Raw genomic sequence first — 17,024 nt, 5'->3', positions numbered from 1 at the left:
GGAGCACTGTCAGGATACTGGAGGTTGAGATCCTGCTGTACGGGGGCTTGCTCTACACTGGTAGGTCACAGACAGCACACCACCCAATGTTCTACAGATGCTGTTGCCTCCATGATCACTAATCACACAGTTCTTTTCACATGCATCTAACTGGCTCTCTACTCAGAGGAGAGAGAAAAGGCGAAATGGCTGCTTTTTCTGTGGTGAAGTCCAGCTGGTTGAGTCGGTTGGTTACCTGTTTACTCTACCTGATGCTAGGAACGGTAGATCTCTTTCCATTTCCACAGCAACGGGTTCGGAAAGACTCCCCCCTGCTGTGAATTAAACCGCAGTGTGTTTGCTATTTAAATATTCCCTGCCCCGGCAGGGCTGCTTTGACCTTCAGGTGCCCTCCGGGGACTCCGTCCCTGAGCACGTGTGTTAATGCATGTGTGCGAAACAGAGCTAAGGGACGACCTTCAGGTTGTGTTGACAGGGATGGAACTGCAATGACAACACACCCCACATCCCTGAAGTTTGCAGTAGGACAGGAGGCCACCCCGGTAAGCTCGACCCAGCTTCACTGCTCCACACCATCCTGTGATGGACAATTCAAAAAGCACATGTATTCTCAAATGGGATCCTTGCACAGTTTGCCACACGGAGATGATGATTGTTAACTAGCAACCAGCTGACACCTTCGCTCAAGACGAATCACAATGCTAGATACACAGCACTCTTCGCCCTACAACCATCCACCCATTTCTACTGCAGAACAAGGTAACACACACTCAATCACTTATAAACACAGTATGGCAATTCGGTGTCACCGATTCACCTGAAACACGTCTTTAGACTGTGGGAAGAAACCTGCATGAACACAGGGGAGATCACGCAAACTCCACACAGACTGTGCGGGTACGGAACCTACGTCCACTCACATGGCCCAAGCGCTGGGAGGCACCTGCTGCCCATCTTAGGATGAATCTTAAGCGTGGAAAGGAGGAGCAAGGTGACAACTTGTCATACGTTTGCCAAAGCGGTCTCGGGTAGAGATGGGAGGCTGTAGGTCACATTTGCCCTGTGCTATGATGTTCACTCTTGGTTACGGTGACAAACAGGAGGTAGCTACGGTCAGTGGAGCAAACGACTCCAACTCGGTTCAAATTCCTCTGCGACCGTGATTTACGGCAAAGGGCACCGGTATTCACTCAGCTTCCCTGCAGAGCAGTTAATTTGTTAATGAGCTGAAATGAGCTCCGGAGCGGCCCAACTCTTTAATCCGTAGGCATCCTCTACAAAATCTGTCATCTTCAGCGCTCATTAAAAAGATGGCAACGCAAAGCATTGCAAAGGTGATTATATTGTCATGACAATAAATTGCCACGGGGAAGCGGTGCCACGGCAATGAAATTGCCATGGGGACAAAGTACCGTGCTGATACAGTGTACTGGCAGCACTCTGCTGTGACACGGTCATTTTCAGCGAGGACTCAGTTTATAAGGCCGAGGAGATGGAAAGACACACATTGAGCCGCCTGTTAAAACAGCTGGAACATCTCCGATGTATGTGTTCAGCAGAGCCTCAGACTCTTTCCACACAAGAAACATCTCCCACACGGTGAGAACCAAATTCATGGGCCGCCACAAACATCCACCCAACCAGCACTGGCTGCTCATTTCCAGGGTCGGGCAACGGGGTCCACAGTCCAAATGGAACCATCTGTCGGAGGGAAAGGTCACGCAAGTTCAAACACGAAGTCGATCTCACGAGCAACAGAAAAACCGCTCCCGCTCGAGCCAGCTCCCAAATGGTTCACACCCCCTCGTCGGTTTAAAGCTCAAGGCCGTGTCACACTCATGAATAGCGACTTCTCCTCCCGCCACATGAAAGGGCACGCGAGATGCGGAAGAACAATGGCCTAAAACGGCACTCCAGAATCTGTCAGCGGGGCTTGTTTAATATTCCTGGCTGCATTGGGGCCCGTGCGTGTTCGCCGGAGCATCCCGCTCATGTTGTCCTCGGTGACACGGGACACAGAACTCTCATGACAGTGGAATAAGGGGAAGCTATTCATAGACGGCGCTGAAGGACTGCTCCACGGAGGCTGTGTCTGCGCTCTTCAAAGGCACAAATGAGTCGCGGGCTCAGCATTGTTCCGAGACACCAAAGGGCCACACGGTACATCTCTCCAGCTGCGATGCCTAAAATGAGTCCTCCCCACCCACATCTAAACGGCACTGCGCAGGGAGTTCAACTTCCCGCATTCTGCGGACATTTACATCTATTCGTTTAGCTGACGCTTTTCTCCAAAGCAACTTACGATGTTAAGGGTACAATTATTACAGTTACAAACTTAGAACTATTTATCCATTTATACATCATCTGAACCGCTTGTCCCATACAGGGTCATGGGGAACCGGAGCCTAACCCAGCAACAGAGGGCGCAAGGCTGGAGGGGGAGAGGACACACCCAGGACAGGACGCCAGTCCCTCGCAAGGCACCCCAAGCGGGATTCGAACCCCAGACCCACTAGAGAGCAGGGCCCGGTCCAACCCACTGCGCCACCACGCCCCCCATCCGTTTATACAGCTGGTTAATTTCACCGGAGGAGTTTAGGGTGAGTCCCTCCGCTGGGTACTACAGCCAGAGGTGGGGATCAAACCTGCGACCTTTGGATCTAGGAGTTCCGAAGGCAGGAACACTAACCTAGCAGCTGCTCCTAAAATGATGCGGTACGTGGACATGATGCACCATGTACAGCATCATTCTACATTTTTGGTTTTATTTACATTTTATGTAGTCTTCTACATCCATCTGTCTGTCATGCTTCCTCACTAATCGAATTTCTCGATACAGGCAAGCGCCGGCTCATGGGTCGTACGTGCCAGCTGGCTGACAAACCCGGTGGAACAGTACTCATCACAGTCTGCAACGACGGGACAGGACTGGCAGTCACAGCTAAAGCATGACCAACCTGAGAATCAAACTGCAGCTGGCGCTCTAGGATTCCCTTGGAAGGGAGGCCTTCACCATCTCAACACACTCCAAGCTTCATAAGAGCTGTGCTGTTCAAATCCCTGTTGACCCCCAAACGCTCCTTGCTAGACAAAAGCTTCCAGCAAAGAAATGACTCATCAGTTACTGTTCTGTCATCTGTGCTCTTCATCTATCATCAACAGCTGGCTTTCCCCACATGGGATTGTGGTGATCAGTGCTAACACTACATCCATTCATTTAGCTGATGCTTTTGGTAAAGTGACTTACAATGTTAATCTACTTACAATTACTTACCCAGGTGGGTAATTCTACAGGAGCAATTCAGCGTAAGTATATTTCTCCGTTCTACTATAGCTGGAGGTGGGAACTGAATCTGCTACATTCGGGGCCAAAGACAGCAAGGCTAACCCCTACTCTACCCGCTGCCCCCAGGCAGTGAAGCCTGCCAGAGAGGGTGCATCTTGGACAGGACGCCGGACAATCACACACACCGATTCACTGTCACACACACAATTTAGACAAAACAGTTACCAGTTTACCAGAAACACACATCTTTAAACTGTAGGGGAAAGCCTTGTCAACATGGGAAAAACATTCCAACTACATACAGACTGAGTCAGATTCAAACCCCCATGTAAACCCACAGCCACCACTACATAGGAGAAAAAGATTACCAGTCACACACTCGACGGAAGGAAAAAACTGTGGAAACTACGAGTTCCGGTTGCTGTGACACAAAAGTGTTTTCGCAGAGCTTGCGGAGCAGCCGGTGCCGTAGCGGTTAATGCTGTTGCCTTTGGACTTCGAAGTTTGCAGGTTTGAATCCCAACTCCAACTACAGTGCCTTCAAGCAGGGTACTCACCCGAAATTACTACAGTAAAAAAAAAAATCACCCCGCTACATAAATGGGTAAATAATTATGAGTAGCTTAATGCTGTAAATTACTAAGCTTATTAGATGGATAAACTTGCCAGTAGAGCATGAAACGCAGCCATCTCTTGGAAAGAAATCTTGGTTAATGAAAATATAGAATGACCAGCCTTGAGGAGCTGAGAAACAATAATATTCTTCTAATTAGTAATAATTGCTCAAATTTCATTTGAAAAATAATGGCAATTAAAAACACTCCTAGTATTGACATAGGGTCATTTTCTGGGTTTATGTAAGGTTAAAGGATTTTCCTTTGGATATTTTTCATAAACGTAATTTGTTTGTGCCGGCACTTTACAGCGGTTCAAAATAAGCTTGCATTTGTTATGGCTCTAATATTGGAATCACATTAAAAAAAATTCCTCCATATACGCTGTCCATTTCATGAAATAAGTTATTTTTGCACGCTATAACCAATTCCTGGAAACGTATTATCTGTACAGTCATCTGTAAATGCACCGAGTGCAGCCAGAGATGGAATTATCCTTCCATTGGAATTAAGAGCAGGGGGTATCATATGCTGCGAAAAGCTGCCAAAACACGCAAACGCACGGACACACACTCTCCTGTGCACGCTCCAATCGGACGCAGGCACACACATTCACCGACAATTAAAAGCCAGGAACGTGTGTTACCACCTCTACGTCAGGTGACCGCAGCGTCCCAACAGTGGTGCGGCATGTGACAGCATTACGTCACAGCAGAACAGCGGCACACGCGTGCTTATCCTCAGAGCACCCGTGCACATGGCGTGGAAGCAGTGCCCGTCCCGGCCTCCGCTCCCCGGCTCCGAAACCCGATTAAACTGCAGCAGGGGACAGGTGTGTGTGCATATTAATCTTCTCAGCTGGAGCAAGGAATGGAGAGGAGGCGAAAGGGAGAGAGATGGAGGAAGAGAGGCAAGAGGACAAGAAAAGCACGGTGTGGGAGAAAGAGGAGCGAGAGAGAGGAGAAGTGGAGAGGGTTGGAGGGGCCGGGTGCGGAGGCCAGTGGGCTTGCTGACCTCATTCTGATGCAGATTACGTTCGGCCGAGGAGCCACGGGCACCACGAGAAGCGGAATCGACGCCTTGGCCCGACCGGCCGAGCCGAGGGATTCGACTGAAGCAGCTGTGCCCAGCGTTCCCAGCTTGCCCGCCACGCTCCCTCTCTCACCCGCTCGCCCGCTCGCTCACCCGAGTGCTGAGTGTGCTCCCCGGGCCCCCGCTGGCACGGCGGCATCGAAAAGCCTCTTACATAAGAATGATGGGAGGAATCAAGCCCTCCGAGGCTCCCCGCACTGCTGGTTAGGGGCTGTAAGTGTAGATTTATTAAAGGTATAATAAAAAGGCTTTCTGCTAGAGAAAAGCCTCCCTCGCCCTTTCATTAAGGCTATTTGTATACCAGGCTCTAAATGAGTTGCCATCATCCAAGGCTTCTTGTTTGAGTTACGAACTCGTAGCAATGTGACAGACACCTTCATCTATGACAAACGTACAGTCTCACTAAGCGTTTCTGTTCATCTGTCCATAATTATTACTACAGACTTCGACACAGCAAGCTTTCACTTATTTACTGCTAAAATCTCACAATATGAGCCAGAATGATGTCATTATATAAAGGGACAAAAAACAGTTTTGACTGTTGCACAGACTGCACCGCTTCGCTGTTCTCAGGCTTTCAGCCTCGGTCTCAGTTTGTACTTATGTTGCTTAGAGCCATTCTGAGGGACTGAGCTCCCTCTGCCCCTCAGAAGTGCTGCATCCTCTCAAGAAGTGTCTCACAGTTCCATTGCTTTCAGACCCACTTGTCTCCTGATCTCTTAACATCTTCACAAATCCGCATCACACCGCCTGTCACAATAACGGTAACCTTAGTTTGTCCCATAGGCAGCTGCTCGAGCAACGTGTGGCAGCAAATACTACGGTATAGGACAAACTGAATGTGCTTTCATAATCACGTGTCTGTTCCTAAAGCTCTGCGTAGTGAATTGCAATGTTTCGACTGGGTTTTGTTGGAAAAAAAGCATCTGCTGAACGAATACATGTAAAAGTTAATGCACATATGCAAATATTCACAGACTATTGCATGTGTTGACTTGTGAAATGATTGTTTATTTCTGCATTTGATAGTGGGGGGCGTGGCAGCTCAGTGGGTTGTGTCGGGTCCTGCTTGCCGGTGGGTCTGGGGTTCAAGCCCTCCTTGGGATGCCTTGTGATGGACTGGCGTCCTGTCCTGGCTGTGTCCCCTTTCCCTCCAGCCTTATGCCCTGTGTTGCTGGGTTAGGCTCCGGCTCCCCATGACCCCATAGGGGACAAGAGGTTCAGACAGTGTGTGTGTGTTTGATAGTGCTGGTTGCAACACTATTTCATGTCCAATGTATAAGTGTAAGGGGGTGCGGTGGTGCAGTGGGTTGGACCGCAGTCCTGCTCTCCGGTGGGTCTGGGGTTCAAGTCCCGCTTGGGGTGCCTTGCGGCGGACTGGCGTCCCGTTCTGGGTGTATCCCCTTCCCCCTCCGGCCTTACGCCCTGTGTTGCCGGGTAGGCTCCGGTTCCCCGTGACCCCGTAAGGGACAAGCGGTTCTGAAAATGTGTGTGTGTATAAGTGTAATTCAACTTGGGCAAAAGGCATCAAGAATATAATCAATGTAACAACAACAGTAAAAATAATAATAATAATAATAGGGAATGCTAAGCCATCTTTACCCTAGTCGCAGAGCCAGTATCACACTGCCGTGTGTGATACCGCCCTTTTTCCCGGTGCACTTTGCACGAGTAGCTACCCGCGAAACCGAAAGGAAACACAAAGATGATCACGATGCTGAGACGCCAGTTTACGGAGCCGTTAGGAGCCCATCGGAGGAGAAGAAGCTCTGAAAGAGATGTGTTTCAAGACGCTTAAATGTTGAAAGAGTTTCTCGCGCGCAGCTCAGGCAGCTGCCGCCGTGTCACGTGACCCGATCACGTGATAGATCGCCCCAGTCTCTTTCTCATCAGGCGTCCATTCAGAGAAGCCCGGCTGGACACAAAGTGACAGTGATTTGCGGAGCGTGCCCTTTCTGGACACACGTGAAGGCAGTTCACAAGCCTGAAAGGCCGTGATGAGGGCTATTTAAAGAAGGCCGCCACCGGCCTTTGGCACGTCAATAATGAACCGCGGTTAGCATCGGGCCGGAAGGCTGAGCTCGTGTGTCAGTGAGGGGGAGCGGACAGAACGCGGCCGAAGCGAAAGTCGCTTCCCCCGGGGATGAGGAACCCATCAGCCAAATCTGCATCCGCGCTGGCTACTCCCTGTACGGGGGCCGCGTCTGCCGAAATTCCATTAATCCTTTTTTTTCGGGGTATTTAAATAACACCCCGAGTGCTGCAACATATTTCCCGTAACTAAATTCCTGACTTTAAGCACGCCGGAACTTGATTTCCCCGTGCTCGTTTAAAATCCTCCGAGGTGGAGCTGAGCATTGCCAGAAGTGTGTCACTTCCACTCCGCTGCAGTCAAATCTTAATGTGAAGATTAATTCCATATCTGCTGCTTGGTTTATTTAACTGTATCATTCTAGTATTTTTGCTTGTGTTTGACCGCAGAGCTGCTGTAACTGCCTTTTGAAATGAATCTTGATTTGGAGGGCTAGAGTGCATAGCTAATGGCTAGAATGCATCGCTGGCTAGTTAGCAAAATGAGCTAACAGGCTAGTTATACTAAGCGTGGGTCGTACAGTAAAAGAAAAGAAACAACAACAGTAAAAATAGCAGCACAAGTTTGCAAATAACATATTTGTATATTTGTCAAGTGTCACTGAATTAAAGTCGACTCACAGTGACCGCTCACATGGTTTTTGTGGTAATGGAGGGTACTGAAGCACGTAGAACGGTGGCACAGCGAGTAACGCTACTGTTTTACAGCAGCTGGCTGGTGCGAAAGGATGTGGGTTTCCTCCGGGTGCTCTGGTTTCCTCTCACAGTCCAAAGACATGCTGTTCAGGTTCACCCATAGTGTGTGAGTGAGAAAGAGAGTGTGTTCCACTGATGTATGGATGAGTGACCCATTGTAAGTAGTGTATCTAGTAGTGTAAGTCACCACGGTGAATAAGGTGTCTGTGCAGATACATAGAGGTCATTGGAAGTCGCTTTGGAGAAAACTGTCTGATAAATAAAGGTAAACTGGTTTTCCTTTGTGGGGTGCGGTAGTGCAGTAGGTTGGACCACAGTCCTGCTCTCTGGTGGGTCTGGGGTTTGAGTCCCGCTTGGGGTGCCTTGCGACGGACTGGTGTCCCGTCCTGGGTGTGTCCCTTCCCCCCCTGGCCTTATGCCCTGAGTTGCTGGGTTAGGCTCTGGTTCCCTGCAACCCTGTCTGGGACAAGTGGTTCTGAAAGTGTGTGTGTGGTTTTCCTTTGCCTACTGCTGTTCATCACTTTAGATCATGGACACAGCAAAAATATGGAAAGTCCACTCACACTGAGGCGCGTTTGAACGCACACCCAAACGCGCAGCTCAGACGCTACCTGCCGAGAGCAACAGAGAACGATGTATGAGGTAGTGCTTCGCAGACAGGAGGCGAACTATGCTCAGAAGAGACTTGGCGCCCTTGAGTTGCTGAAATGATTATTGCATCTGTTACAATTTTGGAAAAATACTGACATTTAAGTGACATTTTTAGGGATAACACTTTATGGTTCAACTATGGACCTGTGATAAAAAAATAATATGACAGATCAATTTCCATGAGAGCATCACGAAACCCATTTCCTTCATTGCATGCTCTACCTTCATTCTTTTAATAACAGAGATATATTTTCAAGATGCAGCCCAGCTTTAGGTACATTGCAGCGTTTTGTTTTTATAGTTTTTTCAGCTGACAAACATTATTGAAGACTCTGTCTTTCCAGAGGCCTTCCAGTTCATCATAATCTGTTTCCTTAGGAAAATTACTGCCGCAATACGTTTTGATGCCCTACTTCTATATTTATCACAAATAAAAGTGAAAGATTGATTTTTGAATGAGTCATTGCTTTTCAATGAAATTCACATTACAGGGAGAACACAAAAATAAAAGGCAAAACAAACAAATTAATAAAACTGTTTTTCCTACACCAGTTACTCTTTCACATGGATAGGCAAGCATTGCGGTTAAAGGACTGCACTTGTGACCAAGAAGCTGGATTGCTGTGATATTCTTTGCCAAAGCAATTTATGTGTATTTTAATTGAACTGAATGCAGTACCTGGATAAACAACATACTAGAGTTAACCAAAACACTAAAATACCGCATTCAAAAGGTATTACATATTAACAAGCTGTGACAAGGAAATACACGTTCATTAACGCTATTTAAATTTCCCAAAGAAAGAACAAACTCCCACTGGTGAACTCAGTGAAACAGTGCAATATAAACCAACGTTAATTTTTTGACATATCTTCAGTTTAATTAATGTTGTTCTCAGTACTACTGCATGTGCCTCTCTTCAACCTTTTACTAATAACTGATTTTTCTGGTAGCATCGTAGTCTTGTACTACTGTGTACACGTCAAGGGGGGTCCCGAGTGCAAAGTCGTTTGTCTGGATTCAGGGGATCAGGCAAGTTCTCGGTGTCGGGGATCAGGCGGACGGCCGGTCGATCGGCGGTCGGGGTCAGAGCGGGGATCCATGGGCGAGGTCAGGAGACGAAACGAGGTAAAGTCGGTTGATCGGCGGTGGGTGTTGAAACGAAGATCCGTGGTCGGGAGACAAAGCGAAGGGACGAAAACGGGAGGATGAGAACTGAGAACAAGGGTTGCGTGTGAACTGGACGTCACGAAGGAGGGCGGTTGTCTCTGACGAGATTCCGCAACGGTATGAGAGCTGAGGAGGGTCTTTTAAAGGGTGAGCAGTTAGTCAAGTGCTGGACCAGAGTCAGGTGCTGTCGGTTGAGTTGTGGGCATGGACGTGACAGTACAATGCCGAAGTGTTGCAAACTCAACAATACTATTTTCGAGCTAAAAGTGAAAATATGGTTTTAAAGTAATAGTGGGAAGGACTGTGGGCAGCAGGTGGTGCAGTGGTTAGCGCTGCCCCCTTGCCCTTGAAAGACCGAGGTTCAAATCCCACCTCCTGCTGCTGTACCCTTTAGCAAGGTGTTTGCCCTGACCTCATACAGTAAAAATTACCCATCTGTGTATCTTAATACTCCAAGCCACTTTGGAGAAAAGCATCAGCCAAATAAAGAAATTTGCATCAGTTTTGGGGTAAAGTTCCACCTGCTGCTGAATGAACAGTTTCACTAGAATTTGAAAATAATGAGTGACAGTTAAGTCCTATTACATTGAGCGGTATAGAAGGGATTTTGCTGCTCCTCTATTCAAAACACACGACATTATATTGACGAACACGTTTCATGGGTCCCCCTTTTTTTTCAGTCAAATGTTACTCAGTGCAAACATCACTTCAAGCACTGTCTTGCGACACATTTCCGCAGATGAATTCTTATAAGTAAATGCTCCAAGGCATCTATCAACGTACTTTCAGAGCAACACATAATTCCAGCTAATGACTAATGACAGAGATTTATGTGTGAAAGAGACGTGTCGTTTCTCTGCTTGTGAACAGTAATAGCTCATTATATTACAGATTATTAATCAATGAAAGCCTGTGGCGGTGACAGCAGCCATCAGGGCATTAATTTGTGCAACACACACACACACACACACACACACACACAGACAAACACAGTTATGCAGAAGCAGGCGGAACTTCCTGATCACACACAAACAGAAGGCTACAACCAAACACGCGAAACACGGAGCTTTAAATCTACTTTGGATCAAGCTGGATTGACCGCGTCTGCAGATGGAGCAGAATGCAGACAAAAGCGGCGCCCGAGCTCCACGCTCATTACATAACACTCAGCTTATTGCATAATTGCTGTGCTTCAAAAGTGAATCATTCCAGTTCCGTAGATGTTTAAATAAATGCTGCGAGATGGATTTGGAGGGCGGGGGCTTTTCAGGGTCAAACGCAAAAGACCGCACGGAATGAGGGGCAGATGCTCGTCTTCGCAGATCACAGGGCGGGATGCTCGCGGACAAGGGGAGCAGAGGGGCAACGAGGGCGAGGGCCGTGAGCGGTAGGACTACAGCAGGACACACGGGACCAGTGTATGGGGCACAGCTGCTGGGCATTTTAACACCATCACCGCAATCCGATTATCTCATCATTTGTCAACAAGAATTCCTCTACAGCGTAATCCTATGGGCTCGTAGATTAGATAAAGCTTCCCTTCATACAAAAACCGAATTTACTGCTGCATTTCTTACTGTATACTGGTGTGGCAGAAACACAGAGACACAAACACTCATGCACATCAGGAGGCCCCATTGGTGGGCATCTATAACTCTTCGGTGTACCTCTGGCCTGGTTGCAGCCCCTGCCAGATTCCAGGACAAGTAAATTCTACGTGCTGAAGCTGATTTTATGCTCACCATGACAACAGAGACACACACACACACTGTCTGAAACCACTTGTCCCGATCGAGGTCGCGGCAAACCGGAGCCTAACCCGGCAACAAAGGGCGCAAGGCTGGAAAGGGAGGGGACGCACCCAGGACGGGACGCCAGTCCATCACAAGGCACCCCAAGCAAGACTTGAACCCCAGACCCGCCAAAGAGCAGGACCTGGCCAAGTCCGCTGCGTCACCGCACCCCCCTACAACAGAGACACTGATGCTTTAAATAAACGAGACAAATGACCATCTCTGCTAAATTATGGAATATTTTGAATTTAAACAAGTCAATCACTTACGAGCAGTAAGAATACACGCCGGTTTGTAGACACCGTGCCCATACCTCCCGAGTGCACTTCACCTTGCTTGGCCTACATATGGAGCCACTCTGGGATTATTGCTTTGCTTTATGTGTGTTGTTTACGTGCCCACCCACTCCCCCCACTCTGATCCACACTGCAGCATTTTCAAAGTCAAGCCATAACCCCAGGTGTCCTTCGCTCAAGGCATTTACAGCTCGCTTCTCGGTGTCAGCCAAGTAATTAGCTGCTCCGGTTATTAGGTCCTCCAGATTCCCGGCCGTCCAGGGGAGCCCGCGGCGCTCGGGACCTCCGTCTTTGTCAACCCTATTAAAATCCCATTCTCCAGATGAACTTGGCAATTTCCTGAAATGATTTTGCACTTCAACGCACCGAGACAGCACTCCGTGACCCGAGCGCATGACAGTACACTGGTAGGGGAACATCTGCGTGTGCGCCGTGTGCGTGCGTGTGAGTCCGCGTGGGTGAGTTTGGGGTGGTGTGTTCAGGGAGGGGTTAGGGGCTGGAGTCTGGAACAAACTAGCGCTGGAGTGTTTGGGTTGTCCTAACTGCAGAGGTGAAAGCCCACACAGTGGGCTGGAATTCCACACTCTCCAGTGTGCTTCTGCTCAGATGGTGCAGGGACAGAGCTGATCCCTATATCCGCACGCAAGAGCACTTTAATACTGACACATAACAGGCATGGCCAGTGATCAGACCCCACAGTGAAGCACAACCAGTCTGCTTCCGCTGCTGGATGGAGGCCAATGCCAAAGCCTGTGGGGACTAAGGAGCCGCCTGGTGCTCGAGGGCGGATGGGAGGGTGAAGGGGGTGGGCGGAGGCAGCTGGGGCGCTCGGTGGACCCTTCACCTGCCTGGATAGACTCCCCAGGTCACGTCACTTGTGTTCATCAGACTGTCCCTCACTTCCTATTGGGACAGTAGGGGCAGCAAGGGGTGCAGTGCTGAGAGTTTGCACTGCAAGGTCTGAATCCCAGCTCCTGCTGTAGTACCCTTGAGAAAATCACTGTAAGTTTAGAGAAAAGTGTCAGCTAAATAAATAGACAATAAGCAAGGAACACATGGCTAAGCTTATTTCTTATCACAAGTGGAGGAAAACGATAAGTGGATGACACATAACCCATGGCAGCGCACCTTTACCTGCGGATGGACAGAGAGTGACTCTCCATGGAGAATTATGCACACACAGTCTGAACCGCTTGTTCCAGCTGGGGTTGTGGGGAGCCGGAGCCTAACCCGGCAACACAGAGTGTAAGGCTGAAGGGGGGACCCAGGATGGAATACCAGTCCGTCGCAAGGCATCCAAAGCAGGGCTTGAACCCCAGATCCACCAGAGAGCTGGATGTGGTCCAGCCCACTGCGCCACCATGCCACCCTTATGGAGACTTAATTTAATTATTTTTAACTAATTCGGTTTTGTTATTTTTAAGTGGTATTAGTTGATAAATGAAACGCTTGTCCTTGGAGTGTGGAAGGAAACCAGAGCATTGGGAAAGAAGTCATGCAAACACAGCGACAACACGAAAATTCTACACAGGCTCAACCAGATTCAAACCCCCGTCCAAACACACAGCCAGGTGCTGTGAGGTGCCAAAGTTACACGATGTGCCATCGTACAAGTTACAAGACAGATGCTCCAAGAAATTAATGTGTACTAAAATCAGTTTTATTGCTATTACTGCCATACTGTTGCTCACCCTTAACAGCGTGTGTCACTGATGATAAGTGCCCACCACTGACGAACAACATCACGTTATAATAACATGTAATTTCCCACAGAGAGCTGAGTCCATCCAGCAGGCTGCATTGAAACAATCTGGACCGCTTTCTGCTGTCTGCCTGCCTGCCTGCTTTTTAGACGTGCCTGTACAATTGTGGTGTTGCAAAATGGCTCGAACCCAGGGTGCAGAAGTGGTGTAGCTTCCCTTGGAGAGAAAAGGCTGTGTCGGCCACACACGGAGCTGTCCATAGAGCCATCAGGCGGTGGCTGTCGGAAAGGGACAAGCCCCCTGTAAACCCACACACACAAATTTTCAGAAACCGCTGCGGCGAGCCGGAGCCTAACCCGGCAACATAGGGCGCAAAGCTGGAGGGGGAGGGGACACACCCAGGATGGGATGCCAGTCCATCACAAGGCACCCCAAGCAGGACTCGAACCCTAGACCCACCAGAGCTGGCCAAGCCTGCTGCCCCACCACACCACACCACACCACACCACACCCCCTACCCCCTACCCCTGTAAACCACACATGGGAATTTACCGCTACATCATTTTTGTCATAATCGGTGCCATCGGTCACAGAACATCAAAACACACTGCACTCAGAGCCACGCGGATACCGCAGACAGTGGGTTTACCCTCTTTCACAATGTTTCTCTAGTGACACAAATCAGGTGCAGTAAGATCACACAGTAAACTCTGCCTACATGAAGCCTCTGTGAGATGTCTTTGCTTTATTTTTCAACGTGCCACCAACTACATCTATTTATATCTAATATCACAGCTATTTCCACCTTTATAACCATATTACTTAGATAAGCACATAAGAATTCCTGCATGTAATTGTGCCGTATTGTTGTATATTACCTTGATTTTAATTACTAAATGCATTTTGAAAAATATTACTTACTGAACCTTCTTGAAAATTTATTACGATCAGGGGTTAGAGTGGCTGCTGCATGTTACCTTCGCACTATGGATGGTGCCCTGTACTTCAGTGTGTCTGAAGGAGCGTCCACCACATGAAGGACCACACTATATAAGTGTTGAGCAAACATCACTTACGTCTGCTGCTCCCAGTTATTATACTATTTATTCTCTAAATCTCAGTATCTGTTTTTCCATTTATCTTCTCCTGAATTTCATGTACTATATATTTGAATTATACACTGGGCTGTATTTTTATGCTGTCTTACACTTGGGGAACTGAAGAAGTTGAATTTTTTTATACTTGTATAATGACAATAAATCCCAGTGGAATTGAACTGCAGTTCCTTGAATGTACAAACATATTTGGTCATGGAAGTTATTCCATCTTGTTTACATTTATTCATTTAGCTGGCACTTCTCTCCAAAGCAGCTTCTAGGATTAAGGTTATAATTACTTACCCATTAATAGAGGTGGGTCATTTTTAGTGGAGCAACTTAGGGTAAGTGCCTTACACACCTGTACTACACCCAAACGTGGGGATCAAACCTATAACCATGGGCTTCAAAGGCAGCAATTCAACCCCTACACTACCAGCTGTTGCCCAAAAAAAAAAGTGATTAGGGATGTCATGAAGTAGTGGCAGTGTCTTAACCATATGTGAGTTGAAGGCCACTAGGACCTCTTCCATCCATGTCAAGGGGAGTATCAACCTTCTCTCCTTTCATACAAATCTCGTATGAGGTAAATTTAGAATACGAACTCAATCAGAGATACTGTATGTGTGCGGGAGAGAGGTGTGTACACGTGGGCAAAACAAGCTCTTTCTTGCACCTTCAGGCAGTAGAGCAAAGAGCAATTAGTGCCGATTCCCCCCCGTGTCCGCCCACCGCCATCACACTTCGACTCCACTCCAGCGTTGTTGGCCTCAACCAGAAGCTGTGGACTCCTCGCCACCGTTTACTGATCCACCGGCGCGGGCGTCCCGACTGCCAGGAGCTGCCGTCTCTTCCAAACACAAGCTTGCAAGTGCTGAGTTTCGGACGGCGTCTTACGGACAGCATGGTACGGACGAGGTGTAACAGATGCAGCGCTACAGCTGCAGGAACAGAAGGGCCGAAACTTGAGATTTAAAAAATAAAATCACCTTTCTCCACCCATCCATTTAATCTATAAATTAGCTTGACGGTGAAGACAAAACCGCAGTGTGCGACAAGACTATAAATACCCAACACAGATACGTGAATCTTTCAGACTTTCCGAACGAATGACTTTTCTAACAGCCATTCGAATTGAAAGTACAAATTACTTCCAGAGAACAATATTGATTTTAAAAATAAACAAATAAATAAATAAACCCATGCACACAGAAGAGAAAAATCCTTTTTTTTTGGCATCTGTTCTAGAGAACAGCAACATACCGTGGCCATACTGTGTTATGTTCAGCAGCAAAAGAACTACACAAGTAAAACCATTTTAACAGCTGTAACCTTTCGTTAAACAGGCAAAATTAATTACCTTGTTCGGTGAGGAAACCACTATCGACTGAGCCAGATACCTGTTTTACACATAGAGTAAGTATGTGAACCCTATGGGGATGGCCACTATTCTTGTATAAAATCTAAATCTTACATCTTAAACGTATAAAATGAGTAAGGGATGATGATTCACACACCTGATTCTACTTACCTACCTGGTTTAACCAGTACAACTCGGGTTTCACTTATTTCTACACCTAGAGCAACACATGGAATTGATCATCACACACCTGTTATATCAAGTGAAAAACACTGATTATCATTAAATAACCATTTCGTGGTAAAACTAAGGGACACAAGAGCTTCACATATTTTGAAGCGGCGCTGTACTGTATGTATTTAAGCATGTATGTACCAGGTAAGAGGCGTTACTCCGTACAAGACCGGCTGTGAACTTCCTACAGGGACAGTTAGGAAACACCGCAGTACTGCGCAGTTCACCGGGGTTTCACCTTGGTCCAGTACTCTGCTGCTGACCACTCACTTTATTCATACATTCCGTGTTTTTCATCGATATATAAGCAGAAGCTGAGGGGTCACTTCTATCAGGGAAGAAAATTGGAGTGAAACCTATAGTGCACATGGACATGAGACATGTAATTAAGGGACAAAACAAAGTTACACATTTATATGACACATTTTGAGATGCACTTGACACAACCAGGGGTCACTGGGCATTTTGGGTATTTCAGCATCAAAATTTGAAGTGTCTCATACGGCTACGTAAGGTAATTAACTTCACAGGACAGCACTCACAGTTGCGACTGCTTATTAAGCATAGAGCTTCCACAGATGAAAGTGTAAGTAGTGTATCCAGCAGTGTAAGTTACCATGGGGGACAACTGGTAGCACGGTGGTTAGAGTTACTGCCTTTAGACCCCCAGGTTTGAGCCTCACCTCTGGCTGTAGTACCCTTGAGCAAGGTACTTACCCCAAAACATTGCTTCAGTAATATTACCCCCCGGTATAACTGGGTAAATTATTGTATCCTCAACACTGTAAGTTGCTTTGGAGAAAAGCATCAGCTAAATGAATAAATGTAAATTTAAACTTAACATGTTTCATCCTTGGGCCCTCTTTAAGTAAATGGAGGACTTAAAACGTCATGCAACAAGAAAACTCATTGGACAGACAGCAGTAGGCTATACATTAGG

At 47.5% G+C, this 17,024-nt stretch overlaps 1 protein-coding gene and 1 non-coding gene across 2 annotated transcripts in view; both read right to left on the bottom strand.

Moving 5' to 3' along the window:
• LOC108933613 (sodium/potassium/calcium exchanger 3-like) overlaps positions 1 to 17,024 on the bottom strand; it is an 81,055-nt gene that overhangs the window by 26,505 nt on the left and 37,526 nt on the right. The window lies entirely within an intron of this gene.
• Positions 14,941 to 15,067, bottom strand: LOC114912461 (U6atac minor spliceosomal RNA). The gene has a single exon (XR_003798279.1). It is a non-coding gene; the product is annotated as a U6atac minor spliceosomal RNA (small nuclear RNA).

The sequence above is a fragment of the Scleropages formosus genome, chromosome 16 (assembly GCF_900964775.1).
Source record: "Scleropages formosus chromosome 16, fSclFor1.1, whole genome shotgun sequence".
NCBI classification, from domain to species: Eukaryota; Metazoa; Chordata; class Actinopteri; order Osteoglossiformes; family Osteoglossidae; genus Scleropages; species Scleropages formosus.
This window is presented reverse-complemented; position numbering and strand designations above follow the sequence as displayed.